Here is an 11361-nt window from a genome sequence, read left to right as displayed (position 1 = left end):
CCGTAGCTTGCTAAGCTCGATCCTGAGATGGTCCTGAAAAGATGATTGTTTATTGGGGTGAGACACTTCTCAATAAAGAAGACTAAGTTCAAATTAGTGTGCGGCTAGCATGAATTTTAGTGTATGCTGAAAATAACCAGTTCCTCATTTAACCAAAAATATCAATTAAAAACATATAGTCATTCCATACAATTGAAAATAACATTTTTTCCTTTCCACAGTATAAACTAGTTCAGTAAATATTTAACACCATTTACATAAATCCACAGATATGCATATAAGAAAACTCCCTATGACTAACGCTATTTACTTCTCCCATGGCACGGGTTGTGCGGCCCGAAGGCTGGACCAAGCTTAGGTGATCAGCCCAAAACAAAGTCAAAACATCATCCTCTGCAAGTACGTCTATGGGCATTTATAGCCAAGCTGTAGGTCAGACGTCCTTACTTCAACCTCATGCAAGCAGTCGACTAAGACCCCCCTACACTTTTATCCAGAACAGTGTGGGTGCACATTGTCTAATAATCAATCACTAGAAATGGTACCGTGCTCACATAACAACTGGTCCCTAGAGTTCCTAAAGCATATCATGCAATTTAAGTAATAAAAACTGTAATTTAAATCATTTCATTTTACGCCTGCTATTTAATAAAAACTCGGCTCCCGACCATCAAATAAATCTGACTTACAGCTGTCAAATAAAACCTGGCCCCTGACCATCATATAAAACCCAGCCCCTGGCCGTCAAATAAACCCGGCTCACAGCAGTCAAATAAAATCTGACCTCTGACCATCATATAAAACCCGGCCCCCGACCATCATATTAAATCCCTGCATTATTCATAAGCAGTTCCAATCTATTTCACAAATAGTCCCAGTATGTTTCACAACCATTCTCAAAATTGGTTTCACAATAAACTATAAAATCATTCACCTGCCAATATTTGAAAACAATTCAGGAGACAACCAAAGATACATAGTATTTTTAGTTCGTAAAATAACTCAGGTTTTCTACCGTTCGTAATATTCAAAAATACTATATCGTATATCCTAGGTTTGTAAAATTCATGTTGAACAGTTGGTTTTCAAAATAGTCTTTGAACTCATAAATATATATATATATATATATATATATATATATATATATATAAACACACACACACACACACCAGTTTAATAGGTTCAAATTTAATAAAAATCCTGACTTAACTTAATCACCTTACCTGAATCCTGAAAAGTCTGGTAAAAATTCCAACCCACACCCAGAGCGTTCAAAAATTCAAACCCTGAAATCACATTATCTCCAATAAAATCAACTCAACCCCAAAATTATAATTTCCTTAATATTCCTAGACTCACAAAATTCCAAATAACTATTTAACATTTCCTAAGCTTATAAACTCCAAATAAATAATTAAATTCCCAAGAATAGCAAATTTACTAAATTCCTCAAATCTTACCCTAGCCTTAGAGTGGTGCCTAGGAAACCCAAATTAAAAATCCACTCCGGTTAAAATGATGACGATCGAGGCTAGGACCTCGTGGTGGTGTCCGATCGTCGGTTTGACTAAAGATTTAAGGAAAAACTAAGGAAAGGAAAAGGGTTTACCTTACCCCATGAGTGGTGCCTACGTCGCTCCTACGACAAATCCACTCCGGTGGGAATGTCGGTGACGAAGAATGGAACCTAGTGGTATCTTCCATTTTTCGATTGGCACCCGTTTGGCCGATGAAATCTAGAGAGAGAGAGTGGTTGAGGAGAGAGAGAGAGAGAGAGAGAGAAGGTTGTGAATGCAGGGGAGAAAGGGGCTCTCTGGATTGGAAAAGAAATTTTAGAAAGCTTCAATCTTAAGCTTTGATAAGATATAATATTATTGTATATATTTTCCATTTACTGTATATACTTACATATATAGCTATTATTATATCATATTCATATTATATATATATATATATATATATAATATTGTTTATTTATTTAATTCACTTTAATAATAATTAACTAATTAATTAATTAATTTTTATCATTCCACTAATCTTGTATCTATTTTTTTGGGGTCGTTACACTTGGTGTTGAAGAAGATCAAGTTTACTCCAAACTACAAAAGACCATTTATAGTAAAGAAAGTTTGCTTTAGAGGTGTTGCGATCTTAATTCATATGGATAATGGAGTTAAAGACTAACCCTGTAAATTTGGATGTAATCAATAAGTTCTATCCTTCATATTTACATTCGAATCCAAGATGATGTACCACTCATTTCAATCAATAAAGTGCAAGTTTTCTCTATCATTGTCTCAAATCTTTAAGTAATTTGTGACTTAAAAAAAAGGAAAAAAGAAATTTCTAATTACATCTGAACTACGAATGTACTTGATCCTAAAAAATGAGGTACGTAGGCAATATATCAAATGAAATGATGGGTTTAGTTCAAACAGTCACAAATTTGGGTTTCAAAATGAGTAGCTTGCATGAAAATGAAGATTTTGGAACAAATAATACTTATGGAAGAGCTTGCCTATGAAATTTGATTAATCTATACTCAACTAAGACTTGGGAATCAACACTGGGGTAGTTCTTGGAAGTTTTGGCGATTTCTTAAAAGTATTTTCAAAGGTAAAATTTTCTCATTTCTTATTATAAACGAAGAACGAAAGTGTTTTCCAAATGCAGTCAATGAAGGTCTTATACTACCCTAACTATCCTTTGCCTATTTTAAAAACCTTTTTTCCCACCTAAAGACCCTTTCACTATCCTTCAAGAAAAGAATTCATCTTTTGTTCGGCAATATGCACCATAAAATAATGCAAGTTCTGAGGGAAGAATGCAAGGAATGAAAGTTTTACCAAATGAAACAAATGTACATGATCAAAGGCTAGCTCAAATAATGACAGAAATCACTAAGGTTAGCTCAAGACAATAACATTTCTTCATGGAGTAGGAATAAAAAATGACATCTTTATCTTTTCCTAACATTTTATATCTAAAATGTTAGTAAAAAAGGGGCAGTTGTTGATTTTCAATTTTTACCTTTTAAATAAATGACACCATCTCGTTGACGAGGTTGGCCGAGTCAAAGGGCTATAAATATTTATTCGGGTTGCTTAATCACTAAGAAATCAAGAGATCTCTCTTTATCTCTCTAGGAACTTGAAATACCCTCTCTCTCTCTCTCTCTCTAGATTTCTTCACCGTACGTTGAGGGAATCGTCGATCCGATGTTACCACGAGGATCAAGGGAGAATTCTCTACAAGATTTACGGATCAGATCTTTGTTTCGGTCATTTTCAGGTTTTGGCTTGAAATCGAGGTAAGACTCCGTTTTCAATTCTGTTCCAGTAGTTATGTAGAGAATAGAATTGTGAGTATGTTCAGTACTGTGGTTTATAGGTTTTGGGAACTCGGTTTGCTGTTTAGGGGTCATAGAGTTCAGGATTGATCATTTGGGGAAAGGTAAGGGGATTCTGTTTATGTCGGTTATTTTTGAAATCGGATTCGGTAGAATTGTAGTTCACGTTCCTGTGTGCGTTTTAGCCACTCATTTGGAAAAATATAACGGGTCAAATTATAGGTTTTTCATGTTATAGTTTTGGGGAAAGGGAGTATCGGGCTGTATCCCTAGTTTTGTTGGAAAACTGTAAATATATTGTGATATATATTGTGTTATAGGGATGACCGTGCCTTGACTTGTTTAAACTGTATATGTTTGGAAAATTATGATTTTAGATTACCAAATGGGTGTGGAATTGTTTAGTTATATGAATATGCTAGAGTTGTGTTTTGATGAAATGAAATAGGAATGGGGTTCCGAATTGTTCTAGGTTTCGAAATCCGGCTTTTACCAAAGAGTGCGCAATGCCACTAGATCAGCTAGCTTTTGCCGAAGGGTGTGAAAACACCAGATCTGCACCAGTTCAAGACTATGGGCTGACGCTATGCCAGGTTACCAGGGGCACCGGTGTTCGCCGAAGGATGTGAAATATCATTAGATTGCTGGCTTTTTCCAAAGGGTGTGAGATATCATCAAATTGCCGGTTTTTACCAAAGGGTGTGAAATACCACCAGACAGTCCAGCTTCGGCCTAAGGGTGTGACAACATCAGATTGTATTGCTTGTTTTGTGAAAATGCTGGAACTGTTTTAACTGTTTGAACTGTGCATGCTATTATGTCATGATAACACTTATATAACCTGATTCTTCCTTACTGAGAGGTGTCTCACCCCTACTGTACGTATATATTTTTCAGGTCCTTTGAGTAACCGGAACTAGTGTCTTTGAGTTGGGAGCATAGTGGTCAGTGTAGTGTGAGAGGTACTTGGGTAAGTATTAGGAATGTATCGGGTTGTCTTTTGTGGTTTTGGCTGACACCCAGGTTATGTTTTGTGTGATGGAATCTGAATTCCTTTTGTATAGACTATGGTATGGTACAAAATATGTATAGAAAGACCTTTTTCTACTGTGTATTTGTAATGTATATGAATATGTATAGGATGTACGGGAACCCCACGGGGTCGAACCCTCATTCATTGTACTGTGTCATTGATGATTGTATGATATAGGGACAGATTAGGTTACTAATTCACCCTTGGGTCCCATTTCTGGGTTTAGGGCATGACATCTTCCCCATTTCTTCCATGTTTCTATAGTGCTTTAAATATAAGCTTGTAGTATTTTATCTCCTTTTTAGGATGTGCATAAGCATGCATGGAGAAAGCACCCAAAATGGCACAAAATGGGGCATTTTTAGTGTAAGCGGTCAACCAACTTGCGCAGGCAATCGACTAGCCTTCATGAATTGAAAAAGTAGTTGTTGACGCTACATGCGGTCAGTTGGCCCTCTAAAATTTTAGAAATTTCATCAACTGCCAAATCTTAAGAAGTGTAAAATTAGTACCTTTTCCATTTTTCTCTAAGATTTTGCCTCTATTTGACTTTCTCCACTTCCCTAAGTGTAAATTAGTGTGTCTAGAGATGATATTGTAAGGGATTTTCTAATTTTCATACAAAGTCAAGTTTTTAATGAGATGAAGCATGGTCACTCATGCTTCTTTCAAAATAATTCAAAGGTTTCAAGATTTTTTTTTTATACAAAAAATCTTAGAGTCACAGACCCATGATACAACTTTTGGGTGTTCTTCCAGTCTTTTTCGGGTTTCAAATAGGGTTTGTGGTTTTCCTTTAAAAAATCCACAACATTTACAAGTTTTTTACAAAAAAGAAAAATCATTTCAAGACAATCATCCATGAAGTGGCTTGAGGATGAAAAAAATGATTTTTCAAAATGTATAAACTTGTATTTAATCTCTATTTTTATAGAGAATCCATTGGAAAATTTATTTCTAAATCAAGAATATAATGTTTCTTTTAATGAAGGTTTCAAGATTAATTAAGGATTTCAAGTTTTTTTCAACAATGATGATTATTTTCTTTTCAAAATTGTTTTTCAAAACGATTTTTAACTATAGATGGTTTAACTCCACTTTTTAAGATATGTAGGCAATCTACTTTATGGATTCAGCCATACCAAATGTTGACCTTATAGGTCACACCCGGTTTTGATAATGACAAATACTCAGGTATTTGATGGTTTTTAAGTGTATGTGTAGGTTCATTGTAGTAGATCAAGTAATGGCACATGAAAGCAAAGCATGAAGACTTAGAAGATAATTTCTTGTTGTAATTTATATTATATGGGTTTGTAATAGTAATATAGGAACGGTCTCTAATAATGCATGACATGCATGTAGGAACTAAAGCTCAAAGACCATAGAGACCTTAGGGAACACCCTTCGGTCGACTGACGCTAGGTTTTTTGGCATACTTTAAAAGGCCTTAGAAAAGACCCTAGGTCTCAGCACTTGCACATAAGAAAGTCCCCAACATATTAACGGAATCAAATCAAGGCTAAAATGAACTGAATGGAAAATGTTGAGAGGATTCGGGCAACCGAACCTAGGTCATGTAAAACGGCTTGGGCAACTGAACAAGTCAACATGTTGACTTTGTGTTCGGGCACCCGAACTTGTTTTGAGTGTATCATCCTCGAGCACTTGAACCTGTGTCAGGGCACTTTTTCAACTACTCGGGCGGCCGAACGACATGTTCAAATTGGGCTCAGGCGACCAAATTGGTAAGTTCGATTAACCGAACTTTGCACCGGGCACCTAAATCGCGTGTCAAATGCTACTGACTTTTGTTCGGGCTACCGAACCTACACACGGGCGACCGAACTGTTTAAAATGGGCTTTTCAAGATGAGTCTATTCGGGCGACCGAACCTTGGTTTAGCCACCCGAATTTCGCGGGTAAAATTATTTTCGATCGGGGTTTAAATTTAATAAATGGGGTTAATTTTGCTAAACCTTTTTTAAAAAATTTAAGAATACCCTATGTGTCCCCCAACGTTCATAATTTACCCTTTCTCTATATATAAGGGTTCATTTGCTTAGATTAGATATGATTAGCAAATAGGATTAGACAAAAAATCTCTCAAATTTCCAAAACCTCATTTGTTCATTCCAAGCCTATACACTTATAATACATCCATTCTTTTGAGAAAAATTGTTGTGTGAGTGTTTTATTGATTATTCCATCTTGCTAAAAACCCTCACTTGCTCTTGTGCTTGTGATTTTCATATTGAGGGTTTAACTTGATTTTTCCCCCGATTTCATTTGATAAATCTTTAGTTGGGAAAAATCATATAGCTAAGTGAGTTTGCATTATCATTGCAATACTCAGTTGGGCTTATTTTTTTGTGTGCAAAAAAATATTTTTCTGTGTGCAAAAAAATATTTTTCAAAGCTAGGTTTCAAACAAATCTTGTGCTAGATACATTTGAGAAAATATTTTTGAGGTTGTTTGAATACTCCAATTGGCATCTTTGAAACCCTAATATGTGATTGAGATATAGTTTATCTAGTTTTCAAAGAATAGCTTGCTTGATATACACTATTGTGCTTGATTAGATAAAGTCATTATTCTGAGTGTTGATTGCACACGTAGAGCACCGAGCTTATAGTTCATACATTATTGAGGTGCATTGATTATTTTGCGTGTATTTGAGTACATATCTGCTTTACATGAAAGCACAATCACTGTACCAACTTAATTGAGAAAAATACTGTTGTATTTCCAAGAACGGGCCTGAAGAGGGAGACTAGCCCTGTGAAATAGTCCCGGATTGGTTTAGACCTGGTTAGGAAAGTTAGGTGCACCATCCTGTTAAGGTGTAGGTTGAGGTCAGCCTCGCTAAGTGACCTGGTTGTAAAGGTTGAGGTCAGCCCTGTGCTAATTGACCTGATTGTATTAAGTGTCGCTCCACCCGTTAAGTGAGTCATTAGTGAAATCTTCGGGCTTGCGAGCTAGAGGCGGGGACGTAGGCACAGTTGGCCGAACCCCGATAACATACTGTGCATGTTCTTTATATTTCTGCAATTTATTTACTACACATGTATGTTTTATTGTGAATGATGCGTATGGTTTAAATTTTTGCATATTATATTAATCTACGTATTTGGGATTGCATAGACTGACCCTAGGTTGTGATATTCTACTAACATCCGGTTTAACCTAAGAATAAGTTTTAAAATTCCAATTCACCCCCTTTTTGGGATTACACTAAAGTTAACACCAAATAAAAATTCAAATCTCGTAGCATTGTTTCAACATTGCCATTCTTATTTATGCTATATGTGTTCTTTTGTGTTATTTGTTTAGTGTTCTAATTAGGCATAATATGGAAGTCTTTAAAGAGTTTGTTTTCTTTAAAAAATCATTTTTAAAAGGAATGTACACACACACACAAGATAAGCATGACAACCGTTCAATGGAATAAGTGTTTTAAGGTGCTAACCTTTTGAATTCTCAAAAAAGAGAATTTGAAGTGTTACCTTCCCTATGCACAATTATACTCCCGAACCTAATCACTTCAAAAGGGTTTCCTTTATTTTACTTTTTTAACAACAAAATAAAGTGACAACTCCTTTTTTAAAAATAAAAAAAGGCAAGTTAAATTAACCAATGATTTGGATAGTCTATATTTTATTTTCAAAATGGTCATCAATTGTTAGCAACCCAAATGGGTTCTCAAAACATGATGCTGACAAAAGGGAGTTTCGTTCATTCATGAGCGAGAGAGAGAGAGAGAGAGAGAGAATTCCCAAAGTTCCCGTTTGTAGCTAATTGCCCCCCCCCCCCCTCCCCCCCATTTTATAAGCCAATAAAAATAAAAAATAAGAAAGGAAGGTAGGTGGGAGATGGGATGGGAGGGAAACGTGGGATGTGGTAGGTTTGGTGACTGGAGATGGCATGGAGGGGGAGGAGACGATCGAAGATGGCATAGGGAAAGAGGAGATGGGTGGTGATGGAAGGTGGTCATTTGCAAATGCAAGGAGGGCAGAAGAAAGAAGGAATATCCCCAAAACGATGTCGCTTTAAACGAATTTAAAAAATTGCAATTTGATCCTTAGCTGAACGACGTTGTTGTGATGCTTGTCTATTTTTTTTTTTTAATTTCACAAATATCAAAAAGATGTTGAAGATCGTCGTGTGCGTGTGAGAACACACATATGCGTGGCCATCCCATCCATGTGTGTGTGCAGGCTTATGTGCTAGTTTATTTCATTTTTATTATTTATTTATTATTTTTAATTAATTAATTTTTGGAAAATATTTAAATTTACTAAAATGAAGGAAATCACTTATGGGCCCCATAAATTTCCCCAAAATTCTAGAAAATTGTAGAGAGCTTAAGAATGGCAAATAAAAAAAAAAACCTAGAAAAATTGAAACTTTCTCGATTTTTTTGTGCAAAAGGTCAAAAACTCTTTAGACTATTCCTATTTTGGAATGTCTAAATCACTTGGAATGGTTTAAAATGACTAAAAATAAGTAGACATGGTTTGAAATAACAAAAATGAATAGAAAGACAGGGTAGTCGAGGTTTTTTCTTTTGTCCGAGTTTTCGCACAGTGTCTTGGGTTAGCCCGAACCTAATTCAATACTAACGATGACAATATAAAAATAATTCCAATTGAAAATATTATAATAATAAAAAAATTACTATAATGATTTTAATTAACTAATACGTTTTAACTTAATTTTCAGTACTATAAGAATAGTTTTATTGTGCACAAAAATTGAAAATTAGTATAAATATTTTATATGACTTTATTATTTTTTTTAAAACTAGAAATTTATGAATATTTTTTAATTATATTTTAGATTCAAATGGTCCTTTTATTTATTTTAATTAAAAATTATTCGAATGCTTTAGGTTGCAAAAATTAATTTTGAATTTTATAATATTTTGCTAACATGTTGTCGAACACAATTAAGAACCATTGAATTTGATTTTCAATTTTTTTTTTTGAAAACCAACAGATGTTGATAATAGAAACAAAAAACTTGCTATGTAAATAAATGTATTTTGAAAAGTTATTTCTCCAATATTGTACAAAAAAAAAAGAAAAAAAAAAAAAAAAAGAAAATAAGAATGATACTACAGTAGCCCTTAATTTTCTCATCTCAAACTTTGTTCAAAGCACAAGAAAAGTTTTATGTTAGGGTCACTTTAGAAATATAGAAAAGCCTTTGTAAAATTATCAATATTGCATATGGATGCCCCTGTAGGACTACTGGAGTACCTCCCAAGATCACTTGTACCTCCCAATATTAAGCCTGGAACATGCTTTAAAGAATTGTTGTTTTGAGTGAGAATAGAATACTCAAAAATCAAATGATTTGTAGGGATTGCACAATCTGCAGTTGTGGCATGAAACCATACAGCCCAAAGGAATTGCTTGGATGAGCAAAGTTTCCAAGTAAGCTTCACTAGACGTGCTTCTCCACATTTAGTCACCAGTTTCAACCACAGCTTACAAACTTCTTCCCACTTGACTTCACAAGAGTTGGCATTCCAATAATATCATTTCCATAAGAAAGCTTTAAGCATTCTTTCCAAATCTTCCCATTAGGAAGGTGATTAGCAACATACCAATGCATTTGGATGTTCTGAAACCCTAATTTTATCAACTGGAGCCTCCCAGCATATGAAAGAAATTTCGATGACCATTTACAGATTTTACCAAGAATTCTATCCATCAAAATTTCACAATCATTTCTACTAATCCATTTGATAACCAAGGGTAAACCAAGGTATCTCACTGGAAGCTTGCCCATAGAGAAACCAAGAATATTTACTACTGCTTTAGCCTTATTTTCACTGAATCTAAAGTAGAAAAACTCATATTTGATGAGATAAAACACATGAAGAATAATCTTTATAAATTCAACATGCTTAACATCACCCGTAGCCAAGATTAGTAAATAATCAACATAGCAAAGATTAATCAAGCCCATTTTTCTACACCTTGGTTGATTAGAAAGCTGCCCAACTCTTTTAGCATGCTTCAAAAGCCTTGATAAGATTTCAATAATCATGACAAAAAAAAATAGGGAGAAATAAGATCCCATTGTCTAATACCCTTTGCTCCTTCAAAATGACCTCCACGTTTATCATTAATCAAGATAAAAAAACATAGGGAGAAGTGAGGCAAGCCTTTATCCAACTAATAAAGATTTTTGGAGTCTTAGTGCACTCAAGTAGCTTCTAAATAGAAACCCAATGTATCTAATCAAAGGCATTTATAAGACCAGCCTTTAAAGCAATTCTACTTGGCTTTTTATTGAGTTGATAGTTGCTTTAAAGATTTTGAACCACTAGGTTATCATGTAATTATATGTCCTTAATAAAAGTTACTTGATTAAGATTGATACAGTCACCAATACACTTGTGTAATCTATCAGCCAAGATTTTGGTTATACTTTTATAAATCAAATTGCAATAGACAATAGGTCTAAAGTCTTTTGCTTGAGAAGGACATTTGGAACTAATATAATGAAAGCAACATTTACTTGCTTTAACAAATTGCAATTTTAAAGAAAGCCAAGATAGCGATAGTAACATCCTTATTAATGCTAGGCCAACAAGCTTTAACAAGTTTCACATTAAATTCATTAGGCTCAAGAGCTTTATCATCAGAAAACGAGAAAAAAACGTATATGATTTCTCTTTCATGAACATGTTTCTCTAGAAAATCCTTGTGTTTAGAATTCCAAGCAAAATTAATGATACCCCTAATCTAATCACAATTTAGTTTTGGTACATTTTTTTAACGGCTTTTAGTTCAATTTTGAGTTTTAATGTTCATAAATCAATAGTTACTTGAATTGAATCGATATATGCATTTATTTACAATACATATTATTTATATAATATTAAGGCATAAGTTTATTGCTATCCTGAGTATCTTGCCCATAAAGTGTCATGACACTCATTTGATATTGTTTTTAGAAGTTTTT

The sequence above is a fragment of the Malania oleifera genome, chromosome 4 (assembly GCF_029873635.1).
Source record: "Malania oleifera isolate guangnan ecotype guangnan chromosome 4, ASM2987363v1, whole genome shotgun sequence".
NCBI classification, from domain to species: Eukaryota; Viridiplantae; Streptophyta; class Magnoliopsida; order Santalales; family Ximeniaceae; genus Malania; species Malania oleifera.
The sequence above is the reverse complement of the archived record's forward strand: the minus strand, read 5'-3'. Positions refer to the sequence as shown.